General features: G+C 44.8%; 1 protein-coding gene and 1 pseudogene across 1 annotated transcript in view; both read right to left on the bottom strand.

Annotated features, from left to right (window-relative positions):
- LOC126159397 (peroxidase-like) overlaps positions 1-21,913 on the bottom strand; it is a 356,870-nt gene that overhangs the window by 46,169 nt on the left and 288,788 nt on the right. The window lies entirely within an intron of this gene.
- On the bottom strand, positions 21,617-21,734 carry LOC126159402 (5S ribosomal RNA; annotated as a pseudogene).

Raw genomic sequence — 21,913 nt, 5'->3', positions numbered from 1 at the left:
ACCGGCTAACAGACGACCACAAAGAACAACAGAGGACTTTCTGTGCGAAATTGCTTGTGTGTTACTAAAATGTAGACTTTCACGGCCGGAAATATGATGTCGATTATAATTATCCGGGCTGTTATGCCGTGGTCGGTTGATGAATTCTGTGTCAGTTCCCAAAGTTTCGTCTCCGACTGCGGGAGACATCTTCAAGGGGGTCCGTAGCTCGATGGAAGGTCCAACACACACACTGGCTCGCTACTGACTGCCGGTAAATTCCGTGTCTGCGCGCTGCCGCGCCGCGGCGTGACGTCACGTTTTGAAAACGTCAGTGCAATTGGCCGCTGTCCGTCGCCGTCGATCGCCGTTGCCATCACCCAGTAGTGGACGGGTGGTACACATCTTCTTTAACACCGGTTGTATATACCGTTTAATTTCACGCCCTCCTCCTTTAGATTGAAATTATTAGGATGTTTAGCGATTTCGATTGTCTCCCTGTAGAGCCTTTCGTAATATCCGCTTGTGGCCGCTAGTACTTGCGTCTCCTCGAAACGAATATTGTGGTTCCCTGGCTGGAAAGCATGCTCCGCAACAGCTGATCGTTCCGTTTCTCCTCATCTACAGTCGCCCTTGTGCTCTTCCAAACGTTTAGAAACAGTTCTTTTAGTGATTATGAGACAGAGCGTGACAATTTTTTGTCGATCATTGCCACAGGCGCGCTGAATTGTGTGCTACGAAAGACTCGTGCTGGCACCAAAATTGCACTCTATCACTGGATCCGCCACAATCGCCGCCTATCCCGTTTTATAGCGCGCAGAAGCGTCCCACTTCCACGACCGGAGATGAGGCGTGGATGTCCGACACTTAACCTCCTGCACAAGGTTCACAGTCCTTCGACCACTCTCCGTAGATGCTCACTACAGCACCACGTGAACGGCTGACCATCTCGGCTGTTTCCTAGACGTCGCACCATAACAGTCTGCCCTTTGTCGAGACGCTTATGTCAGTGGATTTCCCCACTTGTTGCTCGTATCGCTGCTAGAATAATTCTCCGCGTGTCTCTGCTACGCTTGTATGCTTTCCTTGTCATGTCATGTGCTTACAACGCCATCAGGCGGTGTGGAATCCCGCGCTGGGCAGCGGTCGTAGTGTTTTGGATCATCAATGTTCAAATGTGTGTGAAATCTAATGGGACTTAACTGCTATGGTCATCAGTCCCTAAGCTTACGCAGTACTTAACCTAAATCAGCCTAAGGACAAACACCCATGCCCAAGGGAGGACTCGAACCTCCGCCGGGACCAGCCGCACAGTCCATGACTGCGGCGCCCTAGACCGCGTGGCTAATCTCGCGCGGCAATCATCAATGTATATCTTTCCTTGTATAGAATTAAGTGTGCTGTGTTTTTTCGTTCTTTCTTCTGTAAGCGATACACCGTTTACCGGGAGAACTAGTGTTACACCATCACTCTTGCTGTTCTCTCTCAGCTGAAAGGCGAGACCTATTCGCGCTAAACTTTTGGCAGCTCGCCACACTGCACGGTGTGCACCCTACCCTGGCGGCTGCGTTGGGTCGCGAGCCGTAAAATTAGTTTACGACGCATTGACGGCTGGGCACCTCTCCAGCTGACTACACACTGCATCCGGAAGTTTCCACGGTGCCCACTCATTCAGTGCAACCACCAAATGCGTCACAGCTTATCTGGTTCCAAACTACAGCCATCTTTCCAACGATTTCACACACTATATGCGTTCTCAAACCTCAGGGAGGATCAGTTTGGATTCCGTAGAAATGTTGGAACACGTGAGGCAATACTGAGCCTACGAATTATCTTAGAAGAAAGATTAAGGAAAGGCAAACCTACGTTTCTAGCATTTGTAGACTTAGTGAAGGCTCTTGACAATGTTGACTGGAATACTCTCTTTCAAATTCTGAAGGTGGCAGGCGTCAAATACAGAAATCAGATGGCAGTTATAAGAGTCGACGGGCACGAACGGGGAGCTGTAGTTGAGAAGGGAGTGAGACAGGTTTGCAGCCTATCCCCGGTGTTATTCAAATGGTTCAAATGGCTCTGAGCACTATGGGACTTAAGTTCTCAGGTCATCAGACCCTAGAACTTATAACTACTTAAACCTAACTAACCTAAGGACAACACACACATCCATGCCCGAGGCAGGATTCGAGCCTGCGACCGTAGCAGCAGCGCGGTTCCAGACTGTAGCGCCTACAACCGCTCGGCTACCCCGACCGGCCGGTGTTATTCAATCTGTATGTTGAGCAAGCAGTAAAGTCAACAAATGAAAAATTTGGAGTAGGAAATAAAATTCATGGAGAGGAAATAAAAACTTTGCGGTTTGCTGATGACGTTGTAATTCCGTAGCCGGCCGCTGTGGCCGAGCGGCTCTAGGCGCTTCAGTTCGGAACCGCGCTGCTGTTACGGTCGCAGGTTCGAATCCTGCCTCAGGCATGGATGTGTGTGATGTCCTTACGCTAGTTAGGTTTAAGTAGTTCTAAGTCTAGGGGACTGATGCCCTCAGATGTTCCATACTGCTAAGAGCCATTTGTAATTCCGTCAGAGACAGCAAAGGACCTGGAAGGGCAGTTGAACGGAATGCGCAGTGTCTTGAAAGGAGGATATGAGATGAGCATCAACAAAAGCAAAACAAGAATAATGGAATGTAGTCGAATTAAATCAGGTGATGCTGAGAGAATTAGATTAGGAAATGAGACACTTTAAGTAGTAGATGAGTTTTGCTACTTGGGGAGCAAAATAACTGATGGTGGTCGAAGTAGAGAGGACATAAAATGTAGAGTGGCAATTGCAGAAATTTGGTAACATCGAGTATGGATTTAAGTGTAAAAAAGTCGTTTCTGAAAGTGTTTGTATGGAGTGTAGCCATGTATGGAAGTGAAACATGGACGATAACTAGTTTGGAGAAGAGAATAGAAGTTTTCGAAATGTGGTGCTACAGAAGAATGCTGAAGATTAGATGAGTAGATCACGTAACTAATGACGAAGTGATGAATATAATTGGGGAGAAAAGGAATTTATGGCACAACATGTTCTGAGGCATCAAGGGACCACCAATTTAGTATTGGAGGGCAGCGTGGAGGGTAAAAATCGTAGAGGGAGACCAAGAGATGAATACACTAAGCAGTTTCAGAATGATGTATGTTGCAGTAGGTACTGGGAGATGAAGAAGCTTGCGCAGGATAGAGTAGCATGGAGGGCTGCATCGAACCACTCTCTGAACTGAAGACCACAACAACAACAACATGCATTGTGACTTTAATGGAAACATACAGTATCAGCCCTTCATTGTCCGATCCTGCTAAGTGATGTCTAAGTGTGAAGTGGTGTAACCGACGATGCAGCACGTGTCCAACTAGGGCTAGCAGTCGTGCGGTATCACGAGAATTGTCCATCCCATGACCAACAGTACGGGTAGTTTTCCGGCCTATCTTACACTGGTACCCGTACAAGATCCAGACGGTGCCGCAACTGGAACCTCGTTATCCGCAGCAACGTTCTGAATTTGCTCTTCCGTTTATGGCTCGAATCGAAGCTGATGACTCTTATCCAGGCAATATTGTATGGAGTGACGAGGCGCATTTTACACTACAGTGTGTAATGAATACAGAGAACTGCCGAATTTGGGGCACTGTTAAATCGCGTGTTGTGCACTGCACTCGCCGTATCTGACTGTGTGGTGTGGACTATGAAGCACCTTTATTCTCGCTCTGTTCTTCTTTGAAGGCAACACATCCAGAGAGTATGTTATTTGTACCGTGACGTCAGCGCATTATCGAGACCTCGTTGTTCACCATTTGGTTCATTTTTCGGAAGAACGCAGCAGTGTGAAAACCACTTTTTTCATGCAAAATCCCATATTGCTCGTCCAGTGAAAGATCTAAACGCAACGTTCCACGAACGTGTTACCTGCAGGGGCTTTCCAGATGCACAGCCTACAAGATCACATGATCTGTATCCACGTGGTTTTTGGCTCTGCGGATGTATGAAATAACGCGTTTACCAGGGATACGTTCGGTCTCCACCTGATCTGAAGACCAGTGCACGGGGGCACGTCGCTCAGGTTCCACCGGAACGGCTGCGAGCAACTGCCGATAGCGTCGTTTTACGGTTGAATGCGGTGCTCATGTTGAACAAATCGTGTAAGCGGCGATTAGTAATAAAATCAGCATTATGCCTTTTTCTCTTGTTTGAACTTTTCTTCCCACGTTTCATTCGTAATCCATGTCATAAGAAAACATTTCTATACGTGTTTCTTGTCTCAGCGCCAGATTTGTACCTGGTCGCCAAAATTGGAACTAATTTTTTTTTCGAACACAAATGGGTTTCTCATTAACACATCAGTTTCGCTGACGTACGACAATTACAACCCACACTGGACCCTCGCGAGTAGCTGCATCTTAATCATAATCGCCACATTAATTACAATCACCATAAAATCGGCAAGAAATAAAAATTTACACCATATTTGACCTTCTATAATTTCCTGGCGACCCTGGACGGTATGAAACGCTACAATACAGGGTTAGTTATTTACAATTTTCTTGTAAGCTGTACAGGATGTTACAAAAAGGTACGGCCAAAATTTCAGGAAACTCACACACAAATAAAGAAAAGATTTTATGTGGACATGCGTCCGTAAACGCTTAATTTCCATGTTAGAGCTCATTTTAGTTCTTCCACCTACGCTCAATGGAGCACGTTATCATGATTTCATACGGGATACTCTACCTGTGCTGCTAGAACGTGTGCCTTTATAAGTACGACACAACATGTGGTTCATGCACGATGCAACTCCTGCACATTTCAGTCCAAGTGTTCGTACGCTTCGCAATAACAGATTCGGTGACCGATGGATTGGTAGAGGCGGACCAATTCCATGGCCTCCACGCTCTCCTAACCTCAACCCTCTTGACTTTCATTTATGGGGGCATTTGAAAGCTCTTGTCTGCGCAACCCCTGTACCAAATGTAGAGACTCTTCGTGCTCGTATTGTGGACGGCTGTGATACAATACGCCATTCTCCAGGGCTGCATCAGCGCATCAGGGATTCCATGCGACGGAGGGTCGATGCACGTATCCTCGCTAACGGAGGACATTTTGAACATTTCCTGTAACAAAGTGTTTGTAGTCACGCTGGTACGTCCTGTTGCTGTGCGTTTCCATTCCATGATTAATGTGATTTGAAGAGAAGTAATAAAATGAGCTCTAACATGGAAAGTAAGCGTTTCCGGACACATGTCCACATAACATATTTTCTTTCTTTGTATGTGAGGAATGTCTCCTGAAAGTTTAGCCGTACTTTTTTGTAACACCCTGTGTATACATACTGAAGAATGTCTTATTTCTTCTAAAAATAAAAAAAACTATGAAAATGACGATGTATTATTCTTGACTGACAATGGCAGTTGCGCGGGAGAAACAAGCGCTTGTTGCCGTGAGCCAGCCTTTCCACATTGATTATTCGCAATTCCCGCATAGCAGTCAAAGGAATTCCGCAAAATGTTACCATTACGGAAACTTTTTTCCAAATATCTTCCACTTAGATATTCCGCTAAATTATTATTTTTTTATCAGTGCTGACATGTTGAAGAGGTGGAATAAGTGCTCAGAGCTGTAAAATAATGGTACATATCAAAAAATTATAGTAAATAAACTAATTTTTTATTTGTATATAAAACAATGGTCTGAGTAGGAAAAGAAAACTTGCTATATGAGCGCCACATTTGATTTTTTCACTGTTCTATTGATTTAGCATTAGCGCACCAAATATACTTCGCATCTGGACGCCTCTCTCCATTGCGGTATTGTCAACACAGGAAGCCGGTTGCGGTGGCCGAGTGGTTCTAGGCGCTTCAGTTCAGAACCGCGCGACTGCTACAGTCGAAGGTTCGAATCCTACCTCGGGCATGCATATGTGTCATGTCCTTAAGTTACTTAGGTTTAAGCAGTGCTAAGTTCTAGGGGACTGATGACCTCAGATGTTAAGTCCCATAGTGCTCATAGCCATTTGAACCAATGGCTTTGGACAGATCAAATGACCTCAGATGTTAAGTCCCATAGTGCTCAGAGCCAGTTGAGCCATAAAATACTCGTACTTCCCCACTTTTCCCAGTACCGGGATGTTTTTCCCCCAAAAATTTCCCCTAGGTTTCCCCATAAACTATTTTTCCCCAAAACCGCGAAGAAACCCTCCGGTCTGGAGTCGTTGCCGTTGGTCGATCTGAGCTCAATGGACCATCCGAGGTTTGCCAACCTGAGCGTTACGGAGGCCTACCGAAAATATCCCCGCGGGCTACTAGTACACTCCTGGAAATGGAAAAAAGAACACATTGACACCGGTGTGTCAGACCCACCATACTTGCTCCGGACACTGCGAGAGGGCTGTACAAGCAATGATCACACGCACGGCACAGTGGACACACCAGGAACCGCGGTGTTGGCCGTCGAATGGCGCTAGCTGCGCAGCATTTGTGCACCGCCGCCGTCAGTGTCAGCCAGTTTGCCGTGGCATACGGAGCTCCATCGCAGTCTTTAACACTGGTAGCATGCCGCGACAGCGTGGACGTGAACCGTATGTGCAGTTGACGGACTTGGAGCGAGGGCGTATAGTGGGCATGCGGGAGGCCGGGTGGACGTACCGCCGAATTGCTCAACACGTGGGGCGTGAGGTCTCCACAGTACATCGATGTTGTCGCCAGTGGTCGGCGGAAGGTGCACGTGCCCGTCGACCTGGGACCGGACCGCAGCGACGCACGGATGCACGCCAAGACCGTAGGATCCTACGCAGTGCCGTAGGGGACCGCACCGCCACTTCCCAGCAAATTAGGGACACTGTTGCTCCTGGGGTATCGGCGAGGACCATTCGCAACCGTCTCCATGAAGCTGGGCTACGGTCCCGCACACCGTTAGGCCGTCTTCCGCTCACGCCCCAACATCGTGCAGCCCGCCTCCAGTGGTGTCGCGACAGGCGTGAATGGAGGGACGAATGGAGACGTGTCGTCTTCAGCGATGAGAGTCGCTTCTGCCTTGGTGCCAATGATGGTCGTATGCGTGTTTGGCGCCGTGCAGGTGAGCGCCACAATCAGGACTGCATACGACCGAGGCACACAGGGCCAACACCCGGCATCATGGTGTGGGGAGCGATCTCCTACACTGGCCGTACACCACTGGTGATCGTCGAGGGGACACTGAATAGTGCACGGTACATCCAAACCGTCATCGAACCCATCGTTCTACCATTCCTAGACCGGCAAGGAAACTTGCTGTTCCAACAGGACAATGCACGTCCGCATGTATCCCGTGCCACCCAACGTGCTCTAGAAGGTGTAAGTCAACTACCCTGGCCAGCAAGATCTCCGGATCTGTCCCCCATTGAGCATGTTTGGGACTGGATGAAGCGTCGTCTCACGCGGTCTGCACGTCCAGCACGAACGCTGGTCCAACTGAGGCGCCAGGTGGAAATGGCATGGCAAGCCGTTCCACAGGACTACATCCAGCATCTCTACGATCGTCTCCATGGGAGAATAGCAGCCTGCATTGCTGCGAAAGGTGGATATACACTGTACTAGTGCCGACATTGTGCATGCTCTGTTGCCTGTGTCTATGTGCCTGTGGTTCTGTCTGTGTGATCATGTGATGTATCTGACACCAGGAATGTGTCAATAAAGTTTCCCCTTCCTGGGACCATGAATTCACGGTGTTCTTATTTCAATTTCCAGGAGTGTAGCTCGCGATCGACGGTTTGGTCTATAATTTGATAATGGGCCCATGTCTTCCGAAACATATCTTGTTTTTAAATTTAATAAAACTCACACTTGGGCAACCGGTGCGTTTCGATCTCCGCATTGACAGTTGGACTATGGATTCACACCGGAATCCCCCCACGACATTCGGGAGGACGACGGTTCAATCCCACGTCCGGACATCCTGATTTAGGTTTCCCGTGATTTCCCTACATCGCTCCAGGCAAATGCCGGGATGGTTCCTTTGAAAGGGCACGGCCGACTTCCTTTCCCGTCCTTCCTTAATCCGATGATACCGACGACCTCGCAGTTTGGTCTCTTCCCCCAAACAACCCAACCCAACCAAACAACCTCCACCACACACTGTATGCAGATGGAAATAAAATCAATGAAAACATCTGGGAAGCTGCATAGTGTATTCTTAGTTTCCTCCGGTCTGCTATCGGGTCGTAAAATCATGACTCGATGTTTCGGCAATCCATCTGCTCACCATCTTCAGGAGAGATCAGAATTCGGGGTGACCCAGTTCTAAGCAAAGAAGGGAAAGCAGAAAGGTGGAAGGAGTATATAGAGGGTCTATACAAGGGCGATGTACTTGAGCACAATACTATGGAAATGGGAGAGGATGTATATGAAGATGAAATGGGGGACACGATACTGTGTGAAAAGTTTGACAGAGCACTGAAAGACATGAGTCGAAACAAGGCCCCGGGAGTAGACAACATTTCATTGGAACTACTGACAGCCTTGGGAGAGCCAGTCCTGACAAAACTCTAGCATCTGGTGAGCAAGATATATGAGACAGGGGAAATACACTCACACTTCAAGAAGAATATAATAATTCCAATCCCAAAGAAAGCAGGTGTCGACAGATGTGAAAATTACCGAACTATCAGTTTAATAAGTCACAGCTGCAAAATACTAATGCGAATTCTTTAGAGAGGAATGGAAATACTAGTAGAAGCCGACCTCGGGGAAGATCAGTTTGGATTCCGCAGAAATGTTGGAACATGTGAGGCAATACTGACCCTACGACTTATCTTAGAGCAGGCCGTAGTGGCCGTGCGGTTCTAGGCGCTACAGTCTGGAACCGCGAGACCACTACGGTCGCAGGTTCGAATCCTGCCTCGGGCATGGATGTGTGTGGTGTCCTTAGGTTAGTTAGACTTAAGTAGTTCTAAGTTCTAGGGGACTGATGACCTCAGATGTTGAGTCCCATAGTGCTCAGAGCCATTTGAAGCAATTTGAAGCACTTGTCTTAGGAAATAGATTAAGGAAAGCCAAACCTACATTTCTAGCATTTGTAGACTTAGAGAAAGCTTTTGACAATGTTGACTGGAATACTCTCCTTGAAATTCTAAAGGTGGCAGGGGTAAAATACAGGGAGCGAAAGTCTATTTACAATTTGTACAGAAACCAGATGGCAGTTATAAGAGTCGAGGGGCATGAAAGAGAAGCAGCGGTTGGGAAGGGAGTGAGACAGGGATGCAGCCTCTCCCCGATGTTATTCTATCTGTATATTGAGGAAGCAATAAAGGAAACAAAAGAAAAATTCGGAGTAGGTATTAAGGTCCATGGAGAAGAAATAAAAACTTGGAGGTTCGCCGATGACATGTAATTCTTTGAGAGACAGCAAAGGACTTGGAAGAGCAGTTGAACGGAATGGACAGTGTCTTGAAAGGAGGATATAAGATGAACATCAACAAAAGCAAAACGAGGATAATGGAATGTAGTCGAATTAAGTCGGGTGATGCTGAGGGAATTAGGTTAGGAGATGAGACACTTAAAGTAGTAAAGAAGTTTTGCTGTTTGGGGAGCAAAATAACTGATGATTCTCGAAGTAGGGAGGATATAAAATGTAGATTGGCAATGGTTAGGAAAGCGTTTCTGAAGAAGAGAAATTTGTTAACATCGAGTATAGATTTAAGTGTCAGGAAGTCGTTTCTGAAAGTATTTGTATGGAGTGTAGCCATGTATGGAAGTTAAACAAGGACGATAAATAGCTTAGACAAGAAGAGAATAGAAGTTTTCGAAATGTGGTGCTACAGAAGAATGCTGAAGATTAGATGGGTAGATCACATAACTAATGAGGAGGTACTGAATAGGATTGGGGAGAAGAGAAGTTTGTGGCACAACTTGACCAGAAGAAGGGACCGGTTGGTAGGACATGTTCTGAGGCATCAAGGGATCAGCAATTTAGTATTGGAGGGCAGCGTGGAGGGTAAAAATCGTAGAGGGAGACCAAGAGATGAATACACTAAGCAGATTCAGAAGGATGTAGGTTGCAGTAGATACTGGGAGATGAAGCAGCTTGCACAGGATAGAGCAGCACGGAGAGCTGCATCAAACCAGCCTCAGGACTGAAGACCAAAACAACAACAACAGCAGCAGTGTTTCTTCCGAAGATGGCGGACAGGCGGGTCTCCGCAATATCGAGTCATGTTTGTTCTACGTTCGGGCAGCAAGCCGGGAGGGACCAGCAAGAGCCACAGCGTCAGAAAAGGCTACGCGGCCGCATATTACCTTACCTAGTCGGCGTGACGCCCGGATACGGCGGTGTGTGCACGGCGGAAGGTCGGCGGTCGCAGCTTCCGGCGCAGCTCCACCACCGCGTGTGGTCCATCGCGAGCGCCCGCTGCCTTTATACCCTCACATCAGGCAGAACGTTCGCTGGCGCCCGCATACGCCGTACGCAGTAAGTCCAGGAAAACCGTGCTCGTTCCGTGGAAGCGCTATCGTCACCGCCTCTGACTGGCTCAGCCTTCCTGGGTCCCCGATCACGAACCCGCCGCGTGTCTGCGGGATGCGCTGCGTTCGTACGCGCCCGACCCCTGCACTATTTCTGGGCTGTGCCGGAATAGCCGGCGACGCGAAAACGAAAGGGACGCCAGGTAGCGCTGACACGGGACGCGAGTGCATCGGCGGGTAGCACTGCGATTTGGCGGAGATGTGCGCCTAAGCACGGATCACTGTGCCGGGTACTACACTACTGGCCATTAAAATTGCTACACCTAGAAGGAATGCAGATGATAAACGGGTTTTCATTGGACACATATATTGTACTAGAACTGACATGTGGTTACATTTCCACTCAATTTCGGTGCATAGATCCCGAGAAATCAGTACCCACAACAACCACCTCTGGCCGTAATAACCCCTGGGCATTGAGTCAAACAGAGCTAGGATGGTGTGTACAGGTACAGCTGTCCATGCACCTTCAACACGATACCACAGTTCATCAAGAGTAGTGACTGGCGTATTGTGACGAGCCAGTTGCTCGGCCACCATTGACCAGACGTTTTCAATTGGTGACAGATCTGGAGAATGTACTGGCCAGGGCAGCAGTTGAACATTTTCTGTATCCAGAAAGGCCTGTACAGGACCTGCAACATGCGGTCGTGCATTATCCTGCTGAAACGTAGGGTTTCGCAGGGATCGAATGAAGGGTAGAGCCACGGGTCGAAACACACATCAAATGTAATGTCCACTGTTCAAAGTGGCGTCAGTGCGAACAAGAGGTGATCGAGACGGACGCGACCACCATGATGCTGTAAACATAATATGGATTCATCCGAAAAAATGACGTTTTGCCATTCGTGCACCCAGCTTCGTCGTCGAGTACACCATCGCAGGCGCTCCTGTCTGTGATGCAGCGTCAAGGGTAACCGCAGCCACGGTCTCCGAACTGATAGTCCGTGCTGCTGCAAACGTCGTCGAACTGTTCGTGCCGATGGTTGTTGTCTTGCAAACGTCCCCATTTGTTGACTCAGGGATCGAGACGTGGCTGCACGATCCGTTACAGCCGTGCGGATAAGATGCCTGTCATCTCGACTGCTAGTGATACGAGGTCGTTGGGATCCAGCACGCTGTTCCGTATTACCCTCCTGAACCCACCGATTCCATTTTCTGCTAACAGTCATCGGATCTCGACCAACGCGATACGATAAACCGCAATCGCGATGGGCTACAATCTGACCTTTATCGAAATCAGAAACGTGATGGTACGCATTTCTCCACCTTACCGAGGTATCACAACAACGTTTCACCCGCCAACGCCGGTCAACTGCTGTTTGTGTGTGAGAAATCGGTTGCAAACTTTCCTCATGTCAGCACGTTGTAGGTGTCGCCACCGGCGCCAACCTTGTGTGAATGCTCTGAAAAGCTAATCATTTGCGTATCACAGCATCTTCTTCGTGTCGGTTAAATTTCGCGTCTGTAGCACGTCATCTTCGTGGTGTAGCAATTTTAATGGCCAGTAGTGTATAAGAGGCGGTCAAAATTGTCCATCTGAGGGGGTTGCTGCAGCGTAGCGCGACTCTGCTGCGGGTATATTGGTACCGACATGTCTTTCCGACGTGCGAGCGGTAAATGCGGAAACCAAAATGCGACGACGTTATTGTCTAACGCGTCCAAACACGACTAAAGTGCTGTTATTCTTTTCTTCGCTGGCGAAGGGCAAACACTGGTGGGCATTGTAATCCTACCCACCCACACATCACCATTTAATATCTCTTAGTCTCTTCATTAATTTCAAAAGCTTCGAGAGGCGTAAGATATACAAAAGAAAAAATTTTTACTTATCTTCATTTTCTCTTCTTGTTGTTGGCTGCAGTTACTGCGTCTAGGGGTACATTCTAACGGCTGAAATTTTGATTTATTACTTTGTGGGTTCCTGATGACTAAATAACTAATCAAGATTTGCCTGTCACATATATTTTTCAATATAACACCGTCTTTTCAATTTCCACTTTATCGCACCAAAAAATGACACTACTGGCCAAAAAAATTGCTGCACCACGAAGATGACGTGCTACAGACGCGAATTTTAACCGACAGGAAGATGATGCTGTAATATGCAAATGATCAGCTTTTCAGAGCATTCACACAAGGTTGGCGCCGGTGGCGACACCTACATCGTGCTTACATGAGGAAAGTTTCCAACCGATTTCTCATACACAAACAGCAGGTGACCGGCGTTGCCTGGTGAAACGTTGTTGTGGTGCCTCGTGTAAGGAGGAGAAATGCTTACCATCACGTTTCCGACTATGATAAAGGTCGGATTGTAGTCTATCGCGATTGCGGTTTATCGTATCGCGACATTGCTGCTCGCGTTGATCGAGATCCAATGACTGTTAGCAGAATATGGAATCGGTGGGTTCAGGAGGGTAATACGGAACGCCGTGCTGAATCCCAACGACCTCGTATCACTAGCAGTCGAGATGACACGTACCTTATCCGCATGGCTGTAACGGATCGTGCAGCCACGTCTCGATCCCTGAGTCAACAAATACAAAATAACAACAATAATTGTATATATCATTTATGTTTATGCATGTAAACTGTGTTTGGAACAAAAATAATTGCTTTAGTTGCATAAAAGCGCATAAGTTGCGTGATCAGCTAATTTTTATTCCTTATAAAAAGCAATTTATATTCTACAAGGATGTAAAATGCACTAACTCCGAATAAAGAACGGTTCTAATCTTGTGCAAAAAAAATAAATAAATAAATAAAAATAAGAGTGAGAGAGAGAGGGAGAGGGAGAGAGAGAATTCGTCGAATTCCAATTCCTCTCACATTCCTTTATGTTTCTTTACCAACGCTACCATTACTACCGGTAATTGTACTATTTACTACGTCACTTATATATTGTACCAAAACTACCGAACCATTGTTTTGGCAGGGCGCAACTCAAAATTATCCACGAACAACGTCACGCTGCGTCGCTTTCCTATCACGAAATGTTGTAGCATTTAAAAATGAAAGGGAGAAACACATTTTAAAGAACGGATGTGTCTGAAATGTCCAAGGTGGAGCGCCGGTGACGCAGCTAGCGACGTAATGACACGTGCGATGTGTAGCGGGGCGACCTCTGACTTAGCCGTCCACGCATTCTCCGATGACCTCTGCGGGTAATTTCTGTGACGCGGAGCAGTCGTGGACTTCAGAAATCCCCGCTCTTGTACGGCGTGGCTCATCAATAAGCGACCCAATTTCTCACAACAGTTGTAGGAAACGCAAAATTGCCGAATAAACCACAGCGGAAATTTCATCTCATGACTCGAGAAGAAATCCTAAGTACAGAGGTCTTAGAGGATTAAAAAGAAACGGAAAATGTTTTGTGGACTGATTTGTCTCAAGCTAAAAAAGAATAGAGTAGAGAAACATTTGGTAAGCCTTTGAATGATGGTCAAAATCATATACAGCAAATCAGAAGTCAACAGACAATTTAAGGTCTAATTCACATTTCTAATTTCATTCCATTTTTTATATTCGCTTTTTTTTTGTCAAGAAAGTACGCAAGAACAATGATGTCGACAGCAATTGTAAGGCAGACATTATGTATTGCACCACACACATTCTCTTTCCTGAAATTTTAAGGATCCTCTATCGAAAAATTTATGGGATTGAAAAAATGTTGGAACTTTTTTTTACACCGTCGAGCGAAGATGACAGAAAATATGTCAAGGCCACATTACAGCAGACTGCAGGGTCAATACAACCCACCAGGCAAATATCCTCTTTAAAATTCTATGATTCTGTGTTAAGCAATGAAATTTAAATTCTCTATCGTCACTTTATTTTTTGTACTTGATTTCAAGTAAATTTAGAGGCTTGTCTAATGTTTCTCTAACCTACGTTGTTTCTTACCTTTGGGCAAATCATTTCACAAGACTCGAAATAAATTTTTTTCTAATTCTTTGTTATTTTTAAAATTTTTGACATGTAAATGTCACACCAATGTAACTTTTTCTGCGCGAAACGTACGAACTTTTTGACACGTCATTTGCCTTTCTAGCGTAGCTGATTCAAAGAAAGTATTTTTGACAGTTAAACACCCCACTCATATAAGTTTTTATGTGTAAAATAGTTAGGCCTTGAAGAGATGAAATTTTTTTGACGCTTCATTTATATAGCCAGCAGCAGCTATTCGTAAAATATTTTGATTTTTCCATCAAATCACTAATTAGGCTTTTCGTAATCAGCATGATCACTTCCACGCATGTGTTCTTTTTTTAGAACTAGACATCATTTCCCATTCTTCGTTTGATTATGAAAATTTGGACAAAGATTTTCCCCTCCTATTTCTAATTAAACTTTTCTGAATCACCCTAAGTACTTTTAAGCAATTAAAACCTTTTTAGTCTTCTGTATCTCAATCTGTAATAACTTCTCCCTCCGCCGTTGAAGAGCCCTTTTCTTAGCACCCGGTAGAGGTGTCAAGTTGAAATTTATGTAAAATATCATGGTATACGGTGCCTTGGATGTGTAAAACGTCGAAGCTACTAAGTCAACGCAGTCAAAAGATACGGCCATTTATATCATATGTTTTGATACGCGTAAATTCACTGACCAAAACCTATAGGATACCTAGAATCATGTAATTTGGCAAGAAACAAGGTATTAAAATACAAGTAAAGGAAATAAATCGGAAATGGTTACTTTGTAATCATATCACATCAAAACAATGTTTTTTATCAGTTATTATCCGACTGTGTCTGTCTTGCTGTTAATAATCTCAGGAATTCGTAGATTTACGATATCTTGGCAATAGCGATATCGATAACAGGCAAAAACTGTCGAGATTCTTGATTTCCGGGATGGATGAACTATCTGTGTACCGGTACCTAATTGTTTGTACGGATACCCTTGATGCGGAAGTCCTATTCGTATTTATCCGAACTTTTTTTACGCTGGTCAATTTGAAACCCTGCTTCTCACTCTTCCCGGTAGCTGAGTGGCCAGCGTGACAGAACGTCAATCCTAAGCGCCCGGGTTCGATTCCCGGCCGGGTCGGAGATTTTCTCCGCTCAGAGACTGGGTGTTGAGTTGTCCTGATCATCATCATTTCATCCCCATCGACGCGCAAGTCGCCAAAGTGGCGTCAACTCGAAAGACTTGCACCAGGCGAACGGTCTACCCGACGGGACGCCCTAGCCATACGACATTTCATTTCATTTTACTAAGAAAATTCGGACAATAGTCCATTGGGTAATTTCTACTGTTTTCTCTCCACTCAAACAACAGACCACAAAGAAATTGCAGTTTTGCGCAAAACTTCGCAGCTTTTCTTGAAGAGAACTGGATGTCAAATATATTGTCCCTATAAGAAATATATTTGTCCCTATAAGATTGGCTCCTAAAAGGTACCAGCAAAATGGGGTCATCGCGCACGAAAGAGATGACCTAGTTTCCAAAAACGTATACAGCTTCAGATTTTTACGAAAATATGGTGGAAATTAAAGCGACCAGTGATTTATCCAGACACATTATAATGCGCGCTGGACCCCCTTTCTGTTCGTCCTGTATGTTAATGAATTGGCAAATAATACTAATGGAAACCTCAGGCTTTCTGCAGATGATGTGGTTATATCTAATGAAGCAATGTCTGTAAAAAAAATCTGCATAAATACTGTGAGATCTTGATAAGATTTAAAAGTGATGCAAAGACTGGCAACTTGATCTGAATGTTCAGAAGTGTAAAGCTGTGCCCTTCACAAAACGAGAAGAAAGTTGTATATTATAAATACTATATCAGTCTCTATATATAAAAGGAAATATCCTGACTGATTGATTCATTATCGCCCAACCCAGAGTCATACAACAGAAACATGAAATTTGGAGAGGGTGTTGATTTTACACTGTAGGCATCGTTTATATGGTATTGCCCGAAATTCCATCCCTAAGGTGGAGCAGTAGGGAATGAAAGGTTTGCTGAAAAATGTCGCTATTGCGGTAATACTGGAGCTAGAACTACGAAAATTCGTAATTGGTTTCTCGGCCAGAAATAGGAAAACACGTGTTTCAGTGTTTTTGGAAATTCAGCCCAATAAGGGGGTGAAATAAAGGATGAAAATTTTTATGAAAGCATTTCATTATGAAAGCATTTTAAAATTAATGTAAAAGAAATTTTATATGGCTTGTCGGTTATAAATAAATAAATAAAAGGTTTTAATGTTTTTTGGAAAATGGGACCCCAATCGAACGACCACATAGGCTCCGTCGTAGGCTGGGCAGGCGGCAGACTTCGTTTCATTGGTAGAATACATTCTGCGAAGGAGATTGCTTATAAATGTCTCGTAGCCATCCCAGAATTTGTTTATGTTTGTGGGGCGCGTAGCAAATAATACTGAGGAAATTGAACTCTTACAAAGAAGCGCTGCACGAATAGTCACAGGTTAGTTGCGACTCATGGCACAGTACCAAAAACGTGCTGAAAAAATGAAGTGGAAAACACCTGAAGACGGAAACTATCCCGTGATAGAGTAGCTACAAAGTTTCGACACTGCTCAGTCCAGTAGTTGCGCGGTCAGCGTGGCGCATTTCAAACCGAAAGGTCCCGGGTTCCATTCCCGGCCGGGTCGGATATTTTCTCAGCTCGGGACCTGAGTGTTGTGCTGCCCTTACGTTCGGCAGTGTGCCATTTCTTGTTGTTGCGGTCTTCAGTCCTGAGACTGGTTTGATGCAGCTCTCCATGCTACTCTATCCTGTGCAAGCTTCTTCACCTCCCAGTACCTACTGCAGCCTACATCCTTCTGAATCTGCTTAGTGTATTCATCTCTTGGTCTCCCTCTACGATTTTTACCCTCCACGCTGCCCTCCAATGCTAAACTGGTGATCCCTTGATGCCTCAGACCATGTCCTACCAAACGATCACTTCTTCTGGTCAAGTTGTGCCACAAACTCCTCTTCTCCCCAATTCTATTCAATACCTCCTCATTAGTTATGTGACCTACCCATCTAATCTTCAGCATTCTTCTGTAGCACCACATTTCGAAAGCTTCTATTATCTTCTTGTCCGAACTATTTATCGTCCATGTTTCACTTCCATACATGGCTACACCCCATACAATTAGTTTTCAGAAACGACTTCCTGACACTTAAATCTATACTCGATGTTAACAAATTCCTCTTCTTCAAAAACGCTTTCCTTGCCATTGCCAGTCTACATTTTATATCCTCTCTACTTCGACCATCATCAGTTATTTTGCTCCCCAAATAGCAAAACTCCTTTACTACTTTAAGTGCCTCATTTCCTACTCTAATTTCCTCAACATCACCCGAGTTAACTCGGCTACATTCCATTATCCTCGTTTTGCTTTTGTTGATGTTCATCTTATATCCTCTTTTCAAGACACTATTCATTCCGTTCAACTGCTCTTCCGAGTCCTTTGCTGTCTCTTGACAGAATTACAGTGTCATCGGCGAACCTCAAAGTTTTTGTGACTGAAACGGGAAGTGCCCTCTGCGATGCACCTCGCAGCGTGTAAACGATAACTGTTTGCAGCATATAATTGCGCCGTAGGTGAAGTCGAGACGCACAGTTTGATACACTAGTACACTTGCGGTCTAGCAAGCCTGCAAAATGTACCAAGTACAACGCATACAAGAAGTGCGATATTTTCGATATCGTTTCCCGACAGCTCATAGCTTACGTGCTGGTAAATATGCGCGGTGTGTCCTATGGGACTTAACTTCTGAGGTCATCAGTCCCCTAGAACTTAGAACTACTTAAACCTAACTAACATAAGGACATCACACACACCCATGCCAGAGGCAGGATTCGAACCTGCGACCGTACGGTCGCGAGGATGCAGACTGTAGAGCCTAGAACCGCTCGGCCCCTCCGGCCGGTTGTGTACAAGACGATCTCCTGTTTCCGACTCGTTGAACGACTTCAGCTGACTGTTACAGCCACTCAAAGTAACCGAGTTTCGGTTTCTTATTCCTATTATTTACCAATAAACGTAGAAATCGCACAAAGATGGAAAAATTTTGACTCCCTGAATTTCAAGATTCTCAGAGACAAAATATTAAATTTAACATGCAAATGAAACAATACTTAGTCCATCTAATGTTCGCTGCTTTTCTCCAAAAGTGATATGTGGTTGAATACTACAAAATATCAGCATTATCTTCTCGTTGATTCCAATTTTTTTAAACTCGGTTCAAAAATCATGTTGTAATCGACGATTACGCCGCTGTTTGGGCATTGCTAACAGGTCGCGCTGAAGGGGGAAAATGGATCAAATGGCTCTGAGCAATATGGGACTTAACTGCTGAGGTCATCAGTCCCCTAGAACTTAGAACTACTTAAACCTAACTAACCTAAGGACATCACACACAGCCATGCCCGAGCCAAGATTCGAACCTGCGACCGTAGCGGTCGCGCGGTTCGACACTCTAGCGCTTAGAACCGCTCGGCCACACCGGCCGGCGCTGAAGGGTGAAAACTGAGGTTGAAGAACAATTTTTCGTATTAATTTGTTCGTTTTCAACAGCTACAAACAAATATAGGCAAATTACGTAGACACAGTCAGCATATCTGTATTTTTTACGTAGACTATAAATGAATTCTCGGGCTTTACTATTTCTCCTCATACGACGTCGCAAGTTTGTTGTGGTTTCTCCCCTTTTTAATCTTTTAAAACAAATGGAGCACTGTACGTTTTTGATACCGCACTTAATAAAATACTTCCAGATTAGGAATGATGCCATTTTGTAATACAATTGCGATGACGACAGAGAGAAACTACGACACAGACAAGTCTGACACACTGCACGTTCACGTGTACTGTTACAGTATTGTCTCAGCAATGTTGTATCAATTCTTATGCCACGTGTTTGTTAGTCGTGTCTATCGGCATTGTTGTTAAAATAGCAGTGATCGCTTTTCCCATTTTCTATTACAAACCTATAGGATATCTAGAATCGTGAAATTTGGCAAGAAACAAGGTTTTAAAGTACAAGTAAAGGAAAGAAATCGGAAATGGTTACTTTGTAACTATACCACAACGAAACAATGTTTTTTTATCAGTTGTTATCCGACTGTGTCCGTCTTGCTGTTAAGACACTTTTTTCTCAGGAATTCGCAGAATTACGATATCTTGCCTGTGTCGATATCGATAACAGGCAAAAACTATCGAGATTCTCGATTTCCGGGATGGATGAACTATCTGTGTGCCTAATTAAGTTTGTACGGAACCCTTGATGCGGAAGTCCTATTCGCATTTATCCGAACTTTTTTTACGCTGGTCAATTTGAAACCGTGCTTCTCACTCTTCGTTTGACTATTAAAAAAGTCCATTGTGTAATTTCTACTGAGACTTGTTTTCTCTCCACTCAGACATCAGACCAAAAAGAAGTAGCAATATTGCGCAAAACTTCGCATCTTTTCTTGAAGAGAACTGGGTGTCAAAGACACTAAGAAAATTCTGATACAAAGATTTGTCCATATAAGATTGGCTCATAAAAAGTACCAGCAAAATGGAGTCATCGTGTACGAACGAGATGACCTAGTTTCCAAAAAGGTATACAGTTTTAGATTTTTACGAAAATATGGCGTGAATTAAAGAGACCAGTGATTTATCCAGACGCATTATAATGTGCAATGGACCCCTTTTGTGATCGTCCTGTATGTTAATGAATTGGCAAATAATACTAATAGAAACCTCAGGCTTTCTGCAGATGATGTGGTTATATCTAATGAAGCAATGTCTGAAAAAAAATGTGCACAAATACTGTAAGATCTTGATAAGATTTAAAAGTGATACAAAGACTGGCAACTTGATTTGGATGTTCAGAAATGCGTATTTGCAAGCAATAGAGCTTCTCCTTTTTTTTTAAAAAAATGTTTGTTTAACTCCGTCCGAACAGGCGAAGATGGCGCAACGGTACCGACCGGCCGCCGTGTCATCCTCAGCCCACAGGCAAAGACCTTGTAAAAAATAACTAGACTCACTGATGGCGCTGCAGTCGCGGGATAATTTGAACCTTCGGCTGGACGCCATTATAGTGGTTGTAGTCTGATGTGTTGTGTAGTATTGTTGTTTATGAAGACCCTGATTCAACGTTGTATATTTGTTGGGGCGTACATATAGTATTTGTTAATCGTAATTCTACTGTCTGTACGTTCCAATCAAAAGAAGTACAATTGTGAAGAGTTGTGCAGCGATTAATTGTACAAATAAATTCGAGAAAGGAACGAATATTACATTTCACAGGTATGTGAATATTTTAAGTTGTTTTGTATGTCAGTGCACTTGCTTAATAAATGTTTTTGTAACACGGTATTAGCATAATGTCTGTGCATCTATTTGCAGGTTTCCTTTCTCAAAACCACAGCTGTTACAAAAATGGTTACACGCTGTCAGGAGACAAGATTTCCGACCGACAGAATACCATTTTATATGTTCTGATCATTTTGAAGAAAGTTGGCTGATCGGCAGTGTTTTCATGGTCCAGGTTAGGTTGAAACTTGATAATTTGGTCGTGAGTTGCCAAAGCACTATGCCATATATAACGCACTTCTCGTCATAAAAAGGTAGAGTCAGAAAATATCTATTAATATAGTGGGCAAATCTTCGAGTATTTTGATGCATTTTGCGTACATCTATCGTAAATGAACTACGAAAAATGCTAGGGGTCCAGTACATAACTTTTAGCTACGGCAGATTCCATGTAGTACGTAAGATAAATTCATAAACAGTGACTAGTTGCCGTTTGTTCATAAATTAAAAAGTATATTGTAGTAACGTATTTAAATGAGGCATTATATTTGCGACCTAACTCAAGGGAAGGCATTTTGTAACCAAAAGCGATGTATAAACATTCGAACTCAGCGCGTCAGTTTACCACTCTAATGGCCGCCGGCCAGCTATTCAATTTGTCCGCTCTTCACAGTCGACCACTCGTGCGGTTGTGGGGGCCTGCCACAGGCGTCACCGGATGCGGATATGGAGGGTCATGTGGTCAGCACACCGCTCTCCCGGCCGTATGTCAGCTGACGAGACCGGAGCCGCTACTTCTCAGTCAAGTAGCTCCTCAGTTCGCCTCACAAGGGCTGAGTGCACCCCGCTCGCCAACAGCGCTCGGCAGACCGGACGGTCACCCATCCAAGTGCTAGCCCAGCCCGACAGCGCTTAACTTCGGCGATCTGACGGGAACCGGTGTTACCACTGCGGCAAGGCCGTTAGCTGATAAATACCGGTTATTCAGAACTAAAATGTCGGTTCGGTTTTAACCGGTCGGTTTTTCCCATCCCTACCACAAACCTCGAAAGTAATCGAGCCTATGAAGAAACACACTCCTATGTGAGAAAAAGCACCCAAAGCTACAACAGGAAAAACCTACCCTCAAAGAATAATTTGCTTGGA

This window comes from Schistocerca cancellata, unplaced genomic scaffold (assembly GCF_023864275.1).
Source record: "Schistocerca cancellata isolate TAMUIC-IGC-003103 unplaced genomic scaffold, iqSchCanc2.1 HiC_scaffold_1132, whole genome shotgun sequence".
Taxonomy (NCBI): domain Eukaryota; kingdom Metazoa; phylum Arthropoda; class Insecta; order Orthoptera; family Acrididae; genus Schistocerca; species Schistocerca cancellata.
The sequence above is the reverse complement of the archived record's forward strand: the minus strand, read 5'-3'. Positions and strand labels throughout refer to the sequence as shown.